Here is a 21581-nt window from a genome sequence, read left to right as displayed (position 1 = left end):
ATTTTTAGCAATTTCGTTATCACTTAATTTAAACAGAAATAGAGCCTTGTTTTTTTATTTACCTGTCAAAACTATATATATATATGCATTTGTAAGTAGACAGCCCAAGGTATTGATCTAGGCCTTTCACCACCAAATGCGATCAAATAATTTAATTTTTTTAAAAAATTTTCACAAACTTTGGAATTCTCACCGAAATTATTTATACTGCTAGTGTAATCATGGCACAAATGGTTGTAAAAGCTTCTCTGGGATCCCCTTTGTTCAGGAATAGCAGACATATATGGCTTTGCAATTGCTTTTTGGAAATTAAAAGGCCGCTAATTGTAGCTACCCACCACATATCTATTATTCCTGGCAGTGAAGGGGTTAATTAGGTATCTTAAAAGGTCAATTTTAGCTTTAGTGTAGAGATTACACTCCCATCTGACACTTTCCACCCCCTGATCCCTCCCAAACCACTCTCTTCCCTCCATCACCCCCCACTGGTCCTCCCCAATATTAAGTACTGGCAGACAGTTTTTGTTGTTTTTCTTAATTAAATTTATTTTTTCTTCAGTGTAGGATACCCGCCTTACCCTCCAAGCTGCCTGATTCCCCCCCAAACAGCTCTCTAGCCCTCCCTCTCTAACTAGTGCTGCCATCTTAGGTAATGGCAGCTTTCGGCCAGTACTTTTAATACCCCTTTTTTGTATTTTTTTTTCTGTTATGTAGTGGTCCCACCACTTCCCCCTTCCCATGATCGCAAATTAGGGATCCCTCCACACCCCTTTTACTGTAGTGTAGCTGCCCTATCCCTCCTTGTCCCTTTATTTTTATATTCTGTAACCATTAGGCATCTGCCCTCATATGGAACCGGAGCACCGATCCCGCTTTGGTTTCATATGCGGGCAGATGCCTGGAGCTCAGGAACTCCAGCTCTCGGCTGTAACTTTCTGTTTGTGATCTCAGTAGCATTCGATCAATCTATAGAAGTCTAAAAGCAGAGCCCATGCAGAAAAGTGAAGAGGAGGGAAAGCCATTTACTTATATTTCCCCCTAGGGACGTCTGCAGTCTAAAACTTAGGGTATGTAATCATTATGGAACCTCCTACACAATCTCCTGCTCTCTGAGAAACGGCTCAAATACATAGCAGATGCAGTTAACCCCATGGCTGCCAAAAAGTCTAAAACTGCAGTCCCCTCTGCTAGCTAGCTGCTGGGTTAACTGCATCTACAATGTATTTGATATCAGCAAGGCACAGCATTTCTGAAAAGAGCAGACCCCCACCCCTACTGCTATATGCCTGTATTGGATTCCTGCACAGGAGCAGGGCTCATTATCAGTCAAGATGAAATGTTTAAAAAAAGAAGAAAATAATATATATATATATATATATATATATATATATATATATACACATATGTGTGTGTAACTGTGTATGTGATTGTATATATGTGCGTATGTGTATGTATATATAATTGTGTATGTATATATATATATATATATATATCGATCCAAGAGAAGGTAAAATGTAGAGGCGCTTAGTGAAAGAATCTAATTACAGTATCTATAGTAAGACACGTAAAGTACAAAAAGTTATAGAAATGCACTGCTACTTGATATTAGGGTAAAAACCCCAAATACAAATAAAGCTATCGCAGAATTGTATTTATAATTATGTTGCTAGTATAAAGTGTTGCTAATACAACCACAATTCTCTGTAAAGTATAAAGAGATACTAGTATGGCAAATAATATCACAGATGACAAATAAGTATCGCAGTACATACAGATAGTGCAGGTAAATTATCAAAGTAAAACCACAAGATTGTGCATGCAGTTAGAGTCCATACGTGAAACTATTGTGACATAAAAAAGGAGAAAAAGGTGAAAATCCCAAAGTGGCGGATCACACTGTCCCCTCAAGGGGTTCTACTTACTCTCCTTTACCTCAATCTGTATGAGGTAAGTGTCGCGTGAGGTAAGTAGAAAGTCCTCCCTTGTAGTGGCAAGTCTCCTGTGGCTTGTTTTCTGTCTTCCAGCAATTTTACTCGCATAGATGAAATGGGAAAAAAACAGAAAAGATGGTAATAGTGCAACCCCGTTAAATAGGATATATATGCACAGTTCTATATAAAATAACACTCACACTAGATAACCTCAAATGGATGTGAGGTATTTTATTAGCATGATAGAATAAAAACAGGTAATTGGCATGAACAGTATTTTAGAACCAGTTCAGTGCAAGATGAATATAACAAGTAAAAGTCCTAACGCGTTTCAAAGGTCTACACACATACACGACCTTCTTCTTCAGAGGAAAAAGTAATTACCGACTGTAGGTAAATCCTTCGTCTTTAAAGCGGAGCTGCGACACGCCCCTATGGACTCCAATTGGATCGTCGGATCACATGACCTTCAGTAACAAAATACGAATTGAAGGAAAGGCTGCCATAATTGTTACTGGCATTAAGACAAAGTGTTGGTTGTTCAGAGTGTCCGATGGAACACCGCTCTGGTGCTTATTATAAATTAAGAGATACAATGTTTTAAAATGCCTTCCATATCGGTACAGATTACATTTATACCACGGGCAGATTAGGACACTCTTAATAGGTAGCCAATAGCACCTGAGCTTCTAAAAGTGATATCGGAAGCATACATTAGTACGTAGAGTTAATAAATACATAGATTAAAATTCTTATAATAAATATGATACAATACATCTCAATACTTCGCAATTGCATAACATTCCAATAAAATAATTAGTAATATTTGAATAAAAAACATGATGATCACAGTTAAATCTTATTAAAAATATATTAAAAATTTGATATACTACTTCATACAATATAAATATGGTATAAAAAAGATATAGAAACATATATGTATGAATCAGGTTAGAAGAAGGAAAAGAAAAAAAGGGGACTGTTTTAAAGGACCTGTCTTCTTATTAATTATAAGTGGGAAACTAATTAGATCTACTGAATGAATAAATGTAACGTAAAAATTAAACTGGGAAGATGAATTAGAAAAATTAATTAGAACAAGAAATGTAGAGAGAAATCAGTGAAAATGCATACAAACTAATATTGGATAAAATTTATGTTTAAGAATAAGTGCATTGAGATAATCTTTCCGTTTAAAAATAATTATATACTCTAAAAGAGGGGTTAGTGTATCAGGGAACCAGGAATGCAGGGTCACAAAAAACAATGAAAGTCCATATTGGAATTGGAGGTCGAAATACAATGTTAAACTAATTAGGGGTCCAGATGGAATGGGAGGTTGTAATAAAATTTACATGATTTAGGTTAAAGTGCTAAGTAAGAAAGGCCGCCAGATCGATATCCTTATTAAGACCTTTGGGATTCAGGGAGCTTAGAGTATAAATCCAGTAAGTTTCCCTTTTTCTGAGTTTAAGTTCTCTGTCACCCCCTCTTTTGTCCTGTTGTACACATTCGATTATTGTTCCTTTGAGGCAAGATGGTTTTTGATTATGTTTTTCTCTGTAGTGGGCCGACAAACTATGGTTCTTCTCACCATTTTCAATATTATTGATATGTTCGAGTAGCCTTTTCTTAAAGGGTCTTGTGGTTCTACCTACATATTGCAGGCCACACCCACATTGTAATAGATATACAACAAAATCCGTCCGGCAATTACAAAGGCTTTCAATTTTGTATTTTTTGTTTGTCACCGTGGATATAAACTTCTTAGTTGGTTTGTTTGATGAAAAATGGTGTGTACAGGCTACGCAATTTTTTCTATTGCATTTGAAATAACCAGTCGTCTCTTTGTTAAGCCAATTGGTTTTTAGATGGCTCTTGGACTTCAGCTGGCTTGGGGCCAGGATATTCTTCAGATTTTGTTTTTTTCTAAAGATTAGTCTTGGCTCCCTCCTTGTGATAGAGTCAAGATAGGAGTCTTTTTTCAAAATATGCCAGTGCTTTTTAATTATATTCTTTATTTCCCATGCTCCTTCATTGTATGTCGTCACGAAATTGACATTTCTCCAACATAGGTGTGTCCGGTCCACGGCGTCATCCTTACTTGTGGGATATTCTCTTCCCCAACAGGAAATGGCAAAGAGCCCAGCAAAGCTGGTCACATGATCCCTCCTAGGCTCCGCCTTCCCCAGTCATTCTCTTTGCCGTTGTACAGGCAACATCTCCACGGAGATAGCTTAGAGTTTTTTGGTGTTTAATTACTCAGTTGTGGGGCATTCCAGACATGGATCTGATGGCCTTTCGTCAGAACTTCAAGGTTCCTTGCTACGGGTCCAGATCCAGGGATCCCAAGGCGACTCTAGTAGATGCACTAGTAGCACCTTGGACCTTCAAACTAGCGTATGTATTCCCACCGTTTCCTCTCATCCCCAGGCTGGTAGCCAGGATCTATCAGGAGAGGGCATCGGTGATCTTGATAGCTCCTGCGTGGCCACGCAAGACTTGGTATGCAGACCTGGTGAATATGTCATCGGCTCCACCATGGAAGCTACCTTTGAGACGGGACCTTCTTGTTCAAGGTCCGTTCGAACATCCGAATCTGGTCTCACTCCAACTGACTGCTTGGAGATTGAACGCTTGATTTTATCAAAGCGAGGGTTCTCAGATTCTGTCATTGATACTCTTGTTCAGGCCAGAAAGCCTGTAACTAGAAAAATCTACCATAAAATATGGAAAAGATATATCTGTTGGTGTGAATCTAAAGGATTCCCTTGGGACAAGATAAAAATTCCTAAGATTCTATCCTTTCTTCAAGAAGGTTTGGAGAAAGGATTATCTGCAAGTTCTTTGAAGGGACAGATTTCTGCTTTGTCTGTGTTACTTCACAAAAAGCTGGCAGCTGTGCCAGATTTTCAAGCTTTTGTTCAGGCTCTGGTTAGAATCAAGCCTGTTTACAAACCTTTGACTCCTCCTTGGAGTCTCAATTTAGTTCTTTCAGTTCTTCAGGGGGTTCCGTTTGAACCCTTACATTCCGTTGATATTAAGTTATTATCTTGGAAAGTTTTGTTTTTGGTTGCAATTTCTTCTGCTAGAAGAGTTTCAGAGTTATCTGCTCTGCAGTGTTCTCCTCCTTATCTGGTGTTCCATGCAGATAAGGTGGTTTTGCGTACTAAACCTGGTTTTCTTCCGAAAGTTGTTTCTAACAAAAACATTAACCAGGAGATAGTCGTGCCTTCTTTGTGTCCGAATCCAGTTTCAAAGAAGGAACGTTTGTTGCACAATTTGGACGTAGTTCGTGCTCTAAAATTCTATTTAGATGCTACGAAGGATTTTAGACAAACATCTTCCTTGTTTGTTGTTTATTCTGGTAAAAGGAGAGGTCAAAAAGCAACTTCTACCTCTCTCTCTTTTTGGCTTAAAAGCATCATCAGATTGGCTTACGAGACTGCCGGACGGCAGCCTCCTGAAAGAATCACAGCTCATTCCACTAGGGCCGTGGCTTCCACATGGGCCTTCAAGAACGAGGCTTCTGTTGATCAGATATGTAAGGCAGCGACTTGGTCTTCACTGCACACTTTTACTAAATTTTACAAATTTGATACTTTTGCTTCTTCTGAGGCTATTTTTGGGAGAAAGGTTTTGCAAGCCGTGGTGCCTTCCATCTAGGTGACCTGATTTGCTCCCTCCCTTCATCCGTGTCCTAAAGCTTTGGTATTGGTTCCCACAAGTAAGGATGACGCCGTGGACCGGACACACCTATGTTGGAGAAAACAGAATTTATGTTTACCTGATAAATTACTTTCTCCAACGGTGTGTCCGGTCCACGGCCCGCCCTGGTTTTTTAATCAGGTCTGATAATTTATTTTCTTTAACTACAGTCACCACGGTATCATATGATTTCTCCTATGCAAATATTCCTCCTTTACGTCGGTCGAATGACTGGGGAAGGCGGAGCCTAGGAGGGATCATGTGACCAGCTTTGCTGGGCTCTTTGCCATTTCCTGTTGGGGAAGAGAACATCCCACAAGTAAGGATGACGCCGTGGACCGGACACACCGTTGGAGAAAGTAATTTATCAGGTAAACATAAATTCTGTTTTCCTGCATAGTCCTTTTCTGTTTCGTGTTGTTTTGATGTTTTAGAGACTTGTTTGCCTGTATTGAGGAGTCGTTTTCTGTCCATGGCATTTACTTTTTTCATTGCTTCCGATAGATTATAGTTGTTATATCCTCTTGCTTTGAATCTTTTACTAAGATTCTTAGCCTCTCTATCATAATCCTGTTTTTTAGAGCAGTTTCTTTTCAGCCTTTGGAACTGTCCCATAGGGATATTCTGGATCCATTTCTTGTAGTGGCCACTTTTGGCATGGAGATATCCGTTGCTATCTGTGGCCTTTTTATAAAGTTTGGAATGGATTTCATTGTTTTCCTGGAAAAGAATGACGTCAAGAAAGTCCATCTCATGGGGGTTTTTCTTACTTGTAAATGATAGATTAAAATCATTGATGTTTAGTTTATTTACAAATTCATCCAGGAGAGTGGAACTACCATCCCATATTAGGATGATATCATCTATATATCTGCCCCAAGCTACAATGTTTGGTAGATATAGATTGTTTTTCCAGATGACTTCTTCTTCCCAGAGTCCCAGATAAAGATTCGCGTAGCTTGGGGCAAATTTCGTCCCCATTGCTGTTCCGGTGACTTGTAAAAAGTAATCCTTTTCAAAGAGGAAATAGTTATTTTCCAAAGTAAATCTAATTGCATCTAGCAAAAAGAACTGGAGGTTTTCATGTAGACTATTGTCAGCCGCTCTGGAATCAATCCGGGATGTAACCCAACTGCTAGCGTGAATTGAAAGCACACGCTAGCACACTGAGAAATATCCAGGACGTGACCCACTCAGGAAGCAGATTAGAAGATAACAAATATGAATATTGTTCCAGAATGCAGGAAAGCCACAAAGGATAAAACGTCCCTTTAAGTAGTACAAAGAACAAAAAAGAAATGCTCTTACTTTGAAGCTTCTGAAAAAGGTCCTCTTTAGCAGGCTTGTAAAACAAAGGAAAAGTTCTCTTTTGCAGCTTGTAAAAGTATAATGTCCCTTTAAGCAGGTTTATAACAAACAGAAAGGCAAAGTTCTCTTTTGCAGCTTGTAAAAGTAAATGTCCCTTTTAAGCAGGTGTATAACAAACAGAAAGGCAAAGTTCTCTTTTGCAGCTTGTAAAAGTATAATGTCCCTTTAAGCAGGTTTATAACAAACAGAAAGGCAAAGTTCTCTTTTGCAGCTTGTAAAAGTAAATGTCCCTTTTAAGCAGGTGTATAACAAACAGAAAGGCAAAGTTCTCTTTTGCAGCTTGTAAAAGTAAATGTCCCTTTTAAGCAGGTGTATAACAAACAGAAAGGCAAAGTTCTCTTTTGCAGCTTGTAAAAGTAAAATGTCCCTTTAAGCAGGTCTTGTTTAACAAAGAATAGGTTTAAAGGTAAAGGCCAAAGCAAGGTCAGGCAGGCAGAAGTCGGCATCCAAATATCAGCAAAAGGTATAGGCAAAAGACAGGGTCAGGCAAGCAGAAGTCGGCATCCAAGTGTCAGCAAAAGGGTAATAACTACAGGCAAGGTCAGGCAGGCAGAAGTCAATGTCCAAATATCAGCAAGTAGGGATTAGGCAAGAGGCTTGGTCAGGCAGGCAGAAGTCGGTACACAGAAGAATAAAACTGATATGGTACTCACAATCCAGGGAAACAAACAAACGGGCCCAGATTCAGATCTCCCGCCGAGATTTAAAGGGCAGGAGCGTAACCGTCATCAGAGGGGTGTGAGAGAAAGCGTCATGTTGCTAAGCAACATGACGTCAGAGACACAGAGGAGTTCCGGGAGCCGCGGCGACACGGCGATGAACGGAAGCGCTCATGACAGCACCCCCTCCTCAAGGGCCCCTCCGGGGGACAGGACCAGGTCTATCAGGATGAGTCTTGTGGAAGGTCTTGACCAATATTGGAGCATTTACTTGATGAGCAGGTTCCCAAGAACGTTCCGTGACTGGATAACCCTTCCAATGAATGAGATAATACAATTTCTTGCCCCGCAATTTGGAATCTAGAATATGGCTGATCTCAAACTCAGGATGTCCATGCACCAATAACGGTGGAGGTTTAGAAAAAGGCTTAGAATACCTGTTAATCATCACAGGTTTTAAAAGAGAAACATGGAATACCGGATGGACTTTGAGAGACTTGGGTAAAGCTACCCGATAAGCAGTGGAACATACCTGACCCAGTATTCGGAAAGGACCCACATATCGTGGTCCCAATTTGTTAGAAGGTTGTTTCAGGCGAAGAAATCGAGAGGAAATCCAAACTTTATCACCAGGGCGATATTTGGGAGCCTTTTTCCGTCGAAGATCCGAAAAGAACTTGTAACGTCTAGAAGTTACAGAAAGAATACGATGTATCTTCTGCCAATGTCGAGTTAATCTTCGGGCTGTAAGATCAGAAGCAGGATTCACTGTGGAGGAAGTATGCAAAGGGAACGTCCTAGGCTGATATCCGTAAGCTGCATGAAAAGGAGAAGTCTGAAGGGAGGAATTGTACCGGGCATTATGGGCCAATTCAGCCAAAGGAAGGTAAGAAGTCCAGTTAGAATGATAATGATCCACATAATGTCTAAGATATGTTTCAAGACACTGGTTTACTCTTTCAGTCTGACCATTCGATTGTGGGTGGTGAGAAGTAGAGAGAGATATAGTAGTACCAAAATGTTTACAAAGTGACCTCCAAAATCGAGAAACGAATTGTACCCCTCTATCTGAAACAATATCAAGAGGAAATCCATGGATTCTTACAATATGTAGAATAAAAAGTTCAGAGAGTCTTTTGGCAGATGGTAATCCTGGCAAGGGTACAAAATGAGCCGTCTTAGTGAACCTGTCGACCACCACCCAGATAGTATTGTTCCCAGTGGACAAGGGAAGATCGGTAATAAAGTCCATGGATACATGAGTCCAAGGCTGGTGAGGTATAGGCAATGGTTGGAGTAATCCTGAAGGAAGTTGGCGTGGAGTTTTGTTCATGGCACATTGTGTGCATACTGAGACGTAATCCTTCACATCTTGAGAGAGTGTAGGCCACCAGACATGTTGTTTGAGGTTTCGAGTGGTAATACTGATGCCAGGATGTCCAGAAAGGAGACTATCATGAGCCCAAAATAAAATCTTGGAACGAAGGCGTTCAGGAACAAAGAGTAAACCATTGGGAGGTTTACAGGACAAAGGAAGACGCTCTTGAGCGGACTGTAATTCTTGTAACCAAGAAGTTGTTAACTGGGCAATGACTTCATGAGGTTGGAGAATGGTACCAGACTCAGGAACTGGGGTATCTTGAAATTGTCTGGAAAGTGCGTCTGCTTTAATATTTTTTGAACCAGGTATGTAAGACAAATTATAGTGAAACCGAGAGAAGAATAAGGACCAGCGTGCTTGCCTGGAATTTAGTCGTTTGGCTGTTTGGAGATACAGAAGGTTCTTATGATCAGTAAGTATAGTAAATGGCAAAGAAGTACCTTCCAGCCAATGTCTCCATTCATCCAATGCCATCTTGATGGCAAGCAACTCTTTATTCCCTACGTCATAGTTAAATTCGGAAGGAGTGAATTTTTTAGAGAAAAAAGCAACAGGATGAATCCTTCCAGTCTCTGGTATTCGTTGAGACAGAACCGCTCCAGCAGCAACAGAGGAAGCATCCACCTCCAGAATAAATTGAAACTCAGGATTTGGATGACGAAGGATAGGAGCTGAGGAAAAAGCTTCTTTGAGAGATTCAAAAGCTTCTATAGCCTCAGACGGCCATACTTTACAGTTTTGTCCTTTTCTTGTGAGAGAAGTAAGAGGAGAAGTAATAGTAGCAAAATTCTTGATGAACTTTCTGTAATAATTGGCGAAGCCTAGGAAACGTTGTAAAGCCTTCAAAGAATCAGGTCTAGGCCAATCCAAAATGGCAGAAAGTTTAGTAGGGTCCATTTCGAATCCAGATGCCGATATTACATAACCCAGAAAGGGTATGATTTTTTGATGGAAAGAACATTTCTCCAGTTTAGCAAACAGATGGAATTCTCTTAGACGTTGAAGTACTTTCTTGACGTGGTGCACATGATCTTGGTGGTTCTGAGAAAAAATTAAGATGTCGTCCAGGTATATGATAACAAAAATATTCAAAAAATCACGAAAGATCTCATTTACAAAATGCTGGAAAACCGCCGGAGCATTGCATAGCCCAAAGGGCATGACCAAATATTCATAATGCCCAAATCGAGTGTTAAAGGCAGTCTTCCACTCATCTCCTTTGCGTATACGGATCAAGTTGTATGCACCACGTAGGTCGAGTTTGGTGAAAATGGTGGCTCCCTGAAGATAAGTAAAAAGTTCAGGAATAAGGGGCAGAGGATAACTGTTCTTGATGGTAATCTGATTCAATCCACGATAATCAATACAGGGTCTTAATCCGCCATCCTTTTTTCCCACAAAAAAGAAACCAGCCCCTACAGGGGAAGAGGAGGGTCGAATAAATCCTCTAGCCAGATTGTCTTTTATATATTCTTCCAGAGCCATGTTTTCTGGTTTAGAAAGTGGATATGTTTTGCCTCGAGGATAGGCAGCCCCAGGAAGGAGGTCAATGGGACAATCAAAAGGGCGATGAGGAGGAAGACGTTCCGCTTCTTTTTTGGAGAAGACATCCACAAAGTCATGGTAATGCATAGGTAAGGATTCCGGAGTTTCAACTGTGAGAGCAATAGTGAGTGGTAACTTAGTAATCTCTTGAAGACATTTAGTCTGGCATGTAGATCCCCAGGAAGTGAGTTCACCGAAAGTCCAAGAAAAAATGGGATTGTGAATCTGGAGCCAGGGTAATCCCAAGATAATGGGAAATTGCGGAGTGGGAATGACATCGAAACAAATTGTCTCAGAATGAAGTATTCCTACGGTGAGGATTAAGGGTTGAGTAGAAAACTGAATGTATCCAGAACCCAAAGGATCTCCACTGACCGTAGAGACTGAAATGGAATACTCCTTCTTTAGTAAGGGTATAGAATGAGTAGAAACAAATGTAGAGTCAATGAACACACCTCCAGCACCAGAATCAATTAGGGCTTGGGTATAGATCTTCTTTTGTCCAATTAGAAGAGTTACTGGAACAAAGAGTTTCTTGTATAGGGAATGACCACTATTTTGGCTTAACTCAGTTCCCTGGACTAGAGTTAAGCCCTGGCTTTTACTGGCCTAGTAGGACAATCCCTTAATAAATGTCCTTTAAGGCCACAGTACAGACATAAGCCAAGAGTCCGTCTTCTTAAGCGTTCAGTCTCAGTTAATTTTATACTTCCTACTTCCATGGGTTCAGCCTGATCAGTAGTAGGAGAGGCTGGAGTGACTGGACTAGAAAAACGAGGAGCTAAACGAAAAGGAGTTCGAGTGGCAGTCCTCTGTGTTCTATCCTTTTCTTGTTGGCGTTCACGAAACCTGGCGTCGAGACAGATACAGAGATTTATTAAGGTTTCTAAGGACTCTGGAAGTTCACGATACACCAATTCATCCTTGAGACGCTCAGAAAGTCCTTTACGGAAAGCGGCTCTGAGTGCTCCCTGATTCCAAGTGGTTTCAGAGGCAAGGGTGCGGAACTCAATTGCATATTGAGAGACTGGTTGATTTCCTTGACGTAAATCCAGGAGAGTTGCTTCAGCAGCGGATGACCTTCCAGGTTTATCGAATACGTTTGAGAATGTAGATAGAAATGTATCAACATCCAACAGTATAGGATCATTCTTTTCTAGCAAAGGTGACACCCAAGCCAAGGCTTTTCCTTTCATTAAGGAAATAAGGAACGTGATTCTAGAAGAGGCAGTAGCAAAGAGAGTAGGGCTATTTCGGAAATGAAGACGGCATTGATTCAAAAAGCCTCTACATTCTTCAGGATTCCCATCATATTTATCCGGAAGAGGAATCCTGGGACTTAGTTGTACCTGAGACTGATTGTTAGGAATCGGAGGAGGTAATGCCTCAATCGGATTTGGATTGGGATTAGGATTGGGAGGTGCGGTAGCAACCAAATTTTGTAATAGAGCAGTAATTTGATCAAGTTTAGTGTCCAGAGACTGCAAGTGAGTGGCATGAGAACCCAAGAGCTGTCCCTGGTGAGCCACGGCCATAGATAATTCAGTGGGGTCCATTTTTATGGCCCGTTTGTAATGTCAGCCGCTCTGGAATCAATCCGGGATGTAACCCAACTGCTAGCGTGAATTGAAAGCACACGCTAGCACACTGAGAAATATCCAGGACGTGACCCACTCAGGAAGCAGATTAGAAGATAACAAATATGAATATTGTTCCAGAATGCAGGAAAGCCACAAAGGATAAAACGTCCCTTTAAGTAGTACAAAGAACAAAAAAGAAATGCTCTTACTTTGAAGCTTCTGAAAAAGGTCCTCTTTAGCAGGCTTGTAAAACAAAGGAAAAGTTCTCTTTTGCAGCTTGTAAAAGTATAATGTCCCTTTAAGCAGGTTTATAACAAACAGAAAGGCAAAGTTCTCTTTTGCAGCTTGTAAAAGTAAATGTCCCTTTTAAGCAGGTGTATAACAAACAGAAAGGCAAAGTTCTCTTTTGCAGCTTGTAAAAGTATAATGTCCCTTTAAGCAGGTTTATAACAAACAGAAAGGCAAAGTTCTCTTTTGCAGCTTGTAAAAGTAAATGTCCCTTTTAAGCAGGTGTATAACAAACAGAAAGGCAAAGTTCTCTTTTGCAGCTTGTAAAAGTAAATGTCCCTTTTAAGCAGGTGTATAACAAACAGAAAGGCAAAGTTCTCTTTTGCAGCTTGTAAAAGTAAAATGTCCCTTTAAGCAGGTCTTGTTTAACAAAGAATAGGTTTAAAGGTAAAGGCCAAAGCAAGGTCAGGCAGGCAGAAGTCGGCATCCAAATATCAGCAAAAGGTATAGGCAAAAGACAGGGTCAGGCAAGCAGAAGTCGGCATCCAAGTGTCAGCAAAAGGGTAATAACTACAGGCAAGGTCAGGCAGGCAGAAGTCAATGTCCAAATATCAGCAAGTAGGGATTAGGCAAGAGGCTTGGTCAGGCAGGCAGAAGTCGGTACACAGAAGAATAAAACTGATATGGTACTCACAATCCAGGGAAACAAACAAACGGGCCCAGATTCAGATCTCCCGCCGAGATTTAAAGGGCAGGAGCGTAACCGTCATCAGAGGGGTGTGAGAGAAAGCGTCATGTTGCTAAGCAACATGACGTCAGAGACACAGAGGAGTTCCGGGAGCCGCGGCGACACGGCGATGAACGGAAGCGCTCATGACAACTATTGTCTTTTTTTAGCCAAAATGCTACAGATTGAATACCCTTTTCGTGTGGGATGTTAGTGTATAATGCACTAACATCCATAGTAGCCCACAAGTATCCCTCTTTCCATTTTAAATTGCTAAATTTTTTCAGTGTATCCGGGGTATCTCTTAAAAAGGATTTTAGTTTAGGTACCAGAGGTTGTAAAAAGAAGTCTATATATTCTGAGAGTTTTGCTGTTAAAGAGTTTATACCCGATACTATTGGTCTACCGGGAGGTTGTTCCAAGCTCTTGTGGACCTTGGGCAGGTGATAAAATAACGCTACCACTGGTGTATCATTTTGAAGGTATTTCCACTCATTTTCACTGAGAATTTTTTGATCTCTAGCATCGTCCAAAAGATGTTTGTATTTTGTAACAAATATATCTGTTGGATTAGATTTAAGTTTCTGATATGTGTTTTTATCGTCTAATAGTCTCCTAGCTTCCCTTAAATAGTCCGTTCTGTTTTGGAGAACAATTCCTCCACCTTTATCCGCTTCCCTAATTATGACATTATCATCATGTTCAAGAGTTTTAATAAAGTTTCTTTCCTTTTTTGTTAAATTATCTTTCCTAATTCTATATTGTTTACAAAAATTGTCCAGGTCTTCTTGGACTAGTTTTGTAAAAACAGGAATACAATTGCCTTTTGCATTCAGGGGAAAAAAAGTCGAATTTGGTTTTAAATTTGTATGTAGGTTCTTTTGAATTGTATTTCCATTTTCCATTTGTAAACTTTCCATTTCTAGAGATTCTAGTGTAAGAAGAGTATCTTCTTCTACATTCACAGAGCCTTGGGTTTGCTCTGATTTTTGTTTTTCGAAATATCGTTTCAGAGTCAAATTTCTCGTGAATTTATTAAAGTCCACGAAAAGTTGAAAGGGATTTGGTCCCCTAGTGGGGGCAAAAGATAGACCCTTCTCCAAAAGATTCTGCTCATGGGGTAATAGCACACGATTCGAAAGATTAAAAATTTTCATTTTTACATCTTGGTCTGTAGAATCTGTGTTGGTTTTCTTCTTTTTGCCCCCAGATTTTCTTCCTCCTCTGCCTCCTCTAGTTCCCCGTTTCCCCTTTTTTGTTGCCCCCTTGTTCTCCATTGGAGTATCTCTGCTGGAGGTTGAGGAAGTGTATTTTTCCTTTTCTCGGTTTTTCTTGGATTGTTCTCCAAAAAATGAACAGATCTGTTGTCTACAGTATTGTCTGTTATCTGGGGTTCTTGGAAAACATTATCTCTCCATGTACCCGTTTGTTTCTCCATATTTGCTCTGGAGCTATAAGTTCTCCCTCTCTGGTAATTAGGATCGTAATTATGATATGCACCCCCAGTGTGTCCTCTATCATGACGTTCACTATACCCATAGTTGCAGTTCTGATAGGAGTTTTTTCTCCAACGTTGATTATGATATTCCGTATTATATCCTCCTCTTGGGTTGTGGTATCCATTTCTGAATATTTGTTTGGGTTCAAAATACAGATCTGAGCGATTATAATTACTATATGGGGGATTAAAATGTCTTCTTACATTGGAATTTCTATTTCCCATCTCTCTTCCTTTATCAAAATTTCTTTGAAAAGAATGGCCTTGATGGCCTTGTACTTGGCCTCCCTTTTTATACCCATAATGGGTGTCATTGGATCTCGCGTTCCCCTCATTTCTGGTACCCTGTACCTCCCCCTTTTTTGTTTTGTTCATTACATGCTCTCTTCCATTGTTTGCATTCTCATTGAGTTCTCTAAATTGAGTGTTGGTGGAGAAGTTTGGGGACTCTATTTCTAGCCAATTAAAATCTTCCTTTTCACCCCTAGGTGTCTCAATTGGTTGTTCCTCCCAAAAGGTATTGTCAGTAATATCTTCCTTTTCTTTCTTGTTTAAATTATAATCTCTATAAAATTTGTTAAGTTTTCTTGCCTCAACTAGCTTGTCAAATTTTTCAATTTTATTTTTATTTTCCCTATCTAGCTCTTTATAGTAAGTGTCTCCCTTAAAGATATTGAGTTTTTCTCTCAGATCTTTGATTTGTAGTGAGAGAGATTCTACTTTTTTATTTCTAAATCTCACAAGGATGTCTATCATTTTGTTGGAACATTCCTCCAATGCTGTGTCCCATTCAGTGAGTAGTTCAACTTCCGAACTATCCACTATTGATTGTTTCTCCAATTTCAGACCCTTAGGAATAATATTATATTTCTTATATCTGGCCAAATTGTTTCCATCATGCCAGTTGAGGATTTGCTTTTTACTCAATTTCTCCAATTCACCCAGGAGAACCTTGGGATCTATTAATTGGAGAATCTCTGATTCCACTAAGGTATCCTCAGGGATAGACAGATTTCTTGATCTGGAATTAGGATTAAAATAATCTCCATATTCCAGATCCATGTTAACTGTGTACAATCTCTTGTTAGTGAGATGAAAAGTTATACTCTATAGTGGGAGCTGATTAGAAAAGTAGAAAAATATATATAGATATCTCGAGGGTTAAAAGGCTATAGTAAAAAATATTTTAACAATAGCGTATATAGTTATATTGGCAAACACCTGTATTGCAGCCTATCACAGGGGAGTAGAATGTGGACAAAGAGAAAGTTTGTGACACCGGCGCAAATATGGGTATTGCTATTGTATTATTTAGAGTATATACTAAGAATATTACAATTGTAATTATAAATAAAAAGTAGTAGACTCACTATGCAGCCCCAAAATTACTTATTAGAAGAGTGGGATCCCCAAACCCCACAGAACTAATAGAGCGCAAAAAAATATCGATCCAAGAGAAGGTAAAATGTAGAGGCGCTTAGTGAAAGAATCTAATTACAGTATCTATAGTAAGACACGTAAAGTACAAAAAGTTATAGAAATGCACTGCTACTTGATATTAGGGTAAAAACCCCAAATACAAATAAAGCTATCGCAGAATTGTATTTATAATTATGTTGCTAGTATAAAGTGTTGCTAATACAACCACAATTCTCTGTAAAGTATAAAGAGATACTAGTATGGCAAATAATATCACAGATGACAAATAAGTATCGCAGTACATACAGATAGTGCAGGTAAATTATCAAAGTAAAACCACAAGATTGTGCATGCAGTTAGAGTCCATACGTGAAACTATTGTGACATAAAAAAGGAGAAAAAGGTGAAAATCCCAAAGTGGCGGATCACACTGTCCCCTCAAGGGGTTCTACTTACTCTCCTTTACCTCAATCTGTATGAGGTAAGTGTCGCGTGAGGTAAGTAGAAAGTCCTCCCTTGTAGTGGCAAGTCTCCTGTGGCTTGTTTTCTGTCTTCCAGCAATTTTACTCGCATAGATGAAATGGGAAAAAAAACAGAAAAGATGGTAATAGTGCAACCCCGTTAAATAGGATATATATGCACAGTTCTATATAAAATAACACTCACACTAGATAACCTCAAATGGATGTGAGGTATTTTATTAGCATGATAGAATAAAAACAGGTAATTGTCATGAACAGTATTTTAGAACCAGTTCAGTGCAAGATGAATATAACAAGTAAAAGTCCTAACGCGTTTCAAAGGTCTACACACATACATGACCTTCTTCTTCAGAGGAAAAAGTAATTACCGACTGTAGGTAAATCCTTCGGCTTTAAAGCGGAGCTGCGACACGCCCCTATGGACTCCAATTGGATCGTCGGATCACATGATCAGTAACAAAATACGAACTGAAGGAAAGGCTGCCATAATTGTTACTGGCATTAAGACATGGAGATATCCGTTGCTATCTGTGGCCTTTTTATAAAGTTTGGAATGGATTTCATTGTTTTCCTGGAAAAGAATGACGTCAAGAAAGTCTATCTCATGGGGGTTTTTCTTACTTGTAAATGATAGATTAAAATCATTGATGTTTAGTTTATTTACAAATTCATCCAGGAGAGTGGAACTACCATCCCATATTAGGATGATATCATCTATTCCTCCAATTCCTCCAATTCCAATATGGACTTTCATTGTTTTTTGTGACCCTGCATTCCTGGTTCCCTGATACACTAACCCCTCTTTTAGAGTATATAATTATTTTTAAACGGAAAGATTATCTCAATGCACTTATTCTTAAACATAAATTTTATCCAATATTAGTTTGTATGCATTTTCACTGATTTCTCTCTACATTTCTTGTTCTAATTAATTTTTCTAATTTATCTTCCCAGTTTAATTTTTACGTTACATTTATTCATTCAGTAGATCTAATTAGTTTCCCACTTATAATTAATAAGAAGACAGGTCCTTTAAAACAGTCCCCTTTTTTTCTTTTCCTTCTTCTAACCTGATTCATACATATATGTTTCTATATCTTTTTTATACCATATTTATATTGTATGAAGTAGTATATCAAATTTTTAATATATTTTTAATAAGATTTAACTGTGATCATCATGTTTTTTATTCAAATATTACTAATTATTTTATTGGAATGTTATGCAATTGCGAAGTATTGAGATGTATTGTATCATATTTATTATAAGAATTTTAATCTATGTATTTATTAACTCTACGTACTAATGTATGCTTCCGATATCACTTTTATAAGCTCAGGTGCTATTGGCTACCTATTAAGAGTGTCCTAATCTGCCTGTGGTATAAATGTAATCTGTACCGATATGGAAGGCATTTTAAAACATTGTATCTCTTAATTTATAATAAGCACCAGAGCGGTGTTCCATCGGACACTCTGAACAACCAACACTTTTGTCTTAATGCCAGTAACAATTATGGCAGCCTTTCCTTCAGTTCGTATTTTGTTACTGAAGGTCATGTGATCCGACGATCCAATTGGAGTCCATAGGGGCGTGTCGCAGCTCCGCTTTAAAGCCGAAGGATTTACCTACAGTCGGTAATTACTTTTTCCTCTGAAGAAGAAGGTCGTGTATGTGTGTAGACCTTTGAAACGCGTTAGGACTTTTACTTGTTATATTCATCTTGCACTGAACTGGTTCTAAAATACTGTTCATGACAATTACCTGTTTTTATTCTATCATGCTAATAAAATACCTCACATCCATTTGAGGTTATCTAGTGTGAGTGTTATTTTATATAGAACTGTGCATATATATCCTATTTAACGGGGTTGCACTATTACCATCTTTTCTGTTTTTTTTCCCATTTCATCTATGCGAGTAAAATTGCTGGAAGACAGAAAACAAGCCACAGGAGACTTGCCACTACAAGGGAGGACTTTCTACTTACCTCACGCGACACTTACCTCATACAGATTGAGGTAAAGGAGAGTAAGTAGAACCCCTTGAGGGGACAGTGTGATCCGCCACTTTGGGATTTTCACCTTTTTCTCCTTTTTTATGTCACAATAGTTTCACGTATGGACTCTAACTGCATGCACAATCTTGTGGTTTTACTTTGATAATTTACCTGCACTATCTGTATGTACTGCGATACTTATTTGTCATCTGTGATATTATTTGCCATACTAGTATCTCTTTATACTTTACAGAGAATTGTGGTTGTATTAGCAACACTTTATACTAGCAACATAATTATAAATACAATTCTGCGATAGCTTTATTTGTATTTGGGGTTTTTACCCTAATATCAAGTAGCAGTGCATTTCTATAACTTTTTGTACTTTACGTGTCTTACTATAGATACTGTAATTAGATTCTTTCACTAAGCGCCTCTACATTTTACCTTCTCTTGGATCGATATTTTTTTGCGCTCTATTAGTTCTGTGGGGTTTGGGGATCCCACTCTTCTAATAAGTAATTTTGGGGCTGCATAGTGAGTCTACTACTTTTTATTTATAATTACAATTGTAATATTCTTAGTATATACTCTAAATAATACAATAGCAATACCCATATTTGCGCCGGTGTCACAAACTTTCTCTTTGTCCACATATATATATATATATATATATATATATATATATATATATATATATATATATATATATATGTGTGTGTGTGTGTATATGTATATATACACACATATATGTGGTTTGGTTTTGTTATGCTCCCAGAGTGTATTGGACATTGAGAAGCATGTACAGTAAGACTCTGTAGTCTTAAATAAATTTTTATTGAAAAATTAAGGTGTTATAGTCATTTATAAGAAAATTGTGATTAAATCGCGATTTATTTATTTTTTAAAAATCGTGATTTTTTTTTGTTCATATCGCTCAGCCCTAATTCATACTTTATCTTTATTGGTTTAACTATTAAATCATTACACGTTTAAAAACACTTTAACAGTCTAGATATCAATATATAGCATAGGTGTGTGAATAATACCTCTGAGAATCATGTATCTAGATGTGAAACATTGTACTTGGTTTGTATAATATCAAGCAGTCAGATACAAACAATATTTTTTGTAGCCGGCTATAAATAAATTCAGAAATAATGCTGTAACAAGAGGACCTGTTAATATGTGGGATGTCAGTTTATGAGATTAAAGCTATCTAGCTAATACTCTATCTTTAATTATAAAGTCCTTGCTTGCACAGTTGGCTTTAGCACAGCTGTTCAGTGTAATATATTCTGTCTGCTTAAGCCCCTTCTATAGCGGGGGCTAGTTTAACATTTAACTGACTTGTTTCACTATCATAGCATAACGTTTGATCTCAGAATATAACACACATTTACAAGCTATTGGCAATCAACAATTATCATATGGAGTAAGCGGTTAAAAAATGAGTGTATAAACTCTCTGAAGCCAGAACCCTGACACGTGTTTCGCTCACGCTTCCTCATGCTGGCTGTTTGGTAAATCTATTTACTGGTTCATAAGTCCCACCTTGTGTGTGGGATTGGATGATCATGAGGAATTATCTTGATTCTGATTGGTAGGATTGCATGTCAATCATGTTTAGGTATCCAATGAGGATACATTTTTCATTCAAACCCTTATGCTATAGTCTGTTACATGTTGCAAACTTATGCATGTTGGTTACGATAATATATTTTACTTTGCAAACTTATGTATGTTGGTTATGATAATATATGTTACTTTATCAGGGAGTTCTTTATGTTGTTGCTGAAGAATAAGTTCTAAATTTTCTTATTGTACATATTTTTACTTGTGGTGTGTACTTTGTATTATACCACAGAGATATTTTTTGGTAATAGGACCATATGCAGGGTTTTCAATCTATTTATTACAGGTTGGTATTTATAATGAAAATATTGAATACATCAGTAGCATGTCAATAATGACAGCAGTATTAAAGACAAGCAAGATTAGAACACTGTGTATACAATTTGTGTCATAGGGGTATGGTGTCTATTAAAGTTAGTATTTCTCTAGAGTTAAGTGGGTTGTTTATAAATTTCTAGGGCAATAGATACCAGTGCTGTTTTGAAGAGGAAAGTAGTTTCTATCTATCTATCTATCTATTGGGTTCTTGTAAAGCGCGGCTATTCACCCGTAAGGGTCTCAAGGCGCTGAGGGTTGCAGTTCAGTCGAAGAGCCAGGTCTTGAGGTCCTTTCTGAACTTAGTTAGGGTGGTAGTTTATCTAAGGTGCAGCGGGAGGGTGTTCCAAGTCTTGGCAGCCAGGTGAGAGAAGGATCTGCCTCCCGCTGTCTGGCAGGGGTGTAGAAGGTAACGCGGTGGTTCAAGTATTCGGGACCGATGTTGTGGAGGGCCTTGAATGCATGGGTGAGAAGCTTGAAGGTTATTCTTTTGTTGATGGGGAGCCAGTGCAGGTCCCACAGGTATTTGGTGATGTGGCATTGACAAGGGATGTCTAGGATTAGTCTGGCCGAGGAGTTCTGGATGCGCTGTAGTCTCTTTTGGAGCTTGATGGTGGTGCCGGCATAGAGTGCGTTACCATAGTCCAGTCGGCTGCTGATGAGGGCGTGAGTGACAGTCTTCCTGGTCTCGGTTGGGATCCATTTGAAGATCTTTCGCAGCAGGTGAAGTGTGTGGAAGCATGCAGAAGAGACGGCGTTGATTTGCCGGTCCATGGAGAGCGATGAGTCCAGGATGACGCCTAGATTTCATGCATGGTCGTGGGGGTTGGAGGGTGTCCGAGGGCTGTGAGCCACCAGGAGTTATTCCACGCGGATGTTGTGGGACCGAGGAGGAGGACTTCGGTCTTGTCTGCGTTCAGCTTTAGGCAGTTGTTGTTCATCCAGGTGGCGACTGCTGTCAGCCCTTTGTCGACATTTCTCTTGGCGGTGGTGGGGTCACTGGTGAGTGAGATGATTAGCTGGGTGTCGTCGGCGTAGGAGACGATGTTGAGGTCGTGTCGTCGGGTGATGGCGGAGAGAGGGGCCATGTAGATGTTGAATAGGGT

This window comes from Bombina bombina, chromosome 5, assembly GCF_027579735.1.
Source record: "Bombina bombina isolate aBomBom1 chromosome 5, aBomBom1.pri, whole genome shotgun sequence".
Lineage (NCBI taxonomy): Eukaryota > Metazoa > Chordata > Amphibia > Anura > Bombinatoridae > Bombina > Bombina bombina.
Note: the sequence above shows the minus strand (reverse complement) of the source record.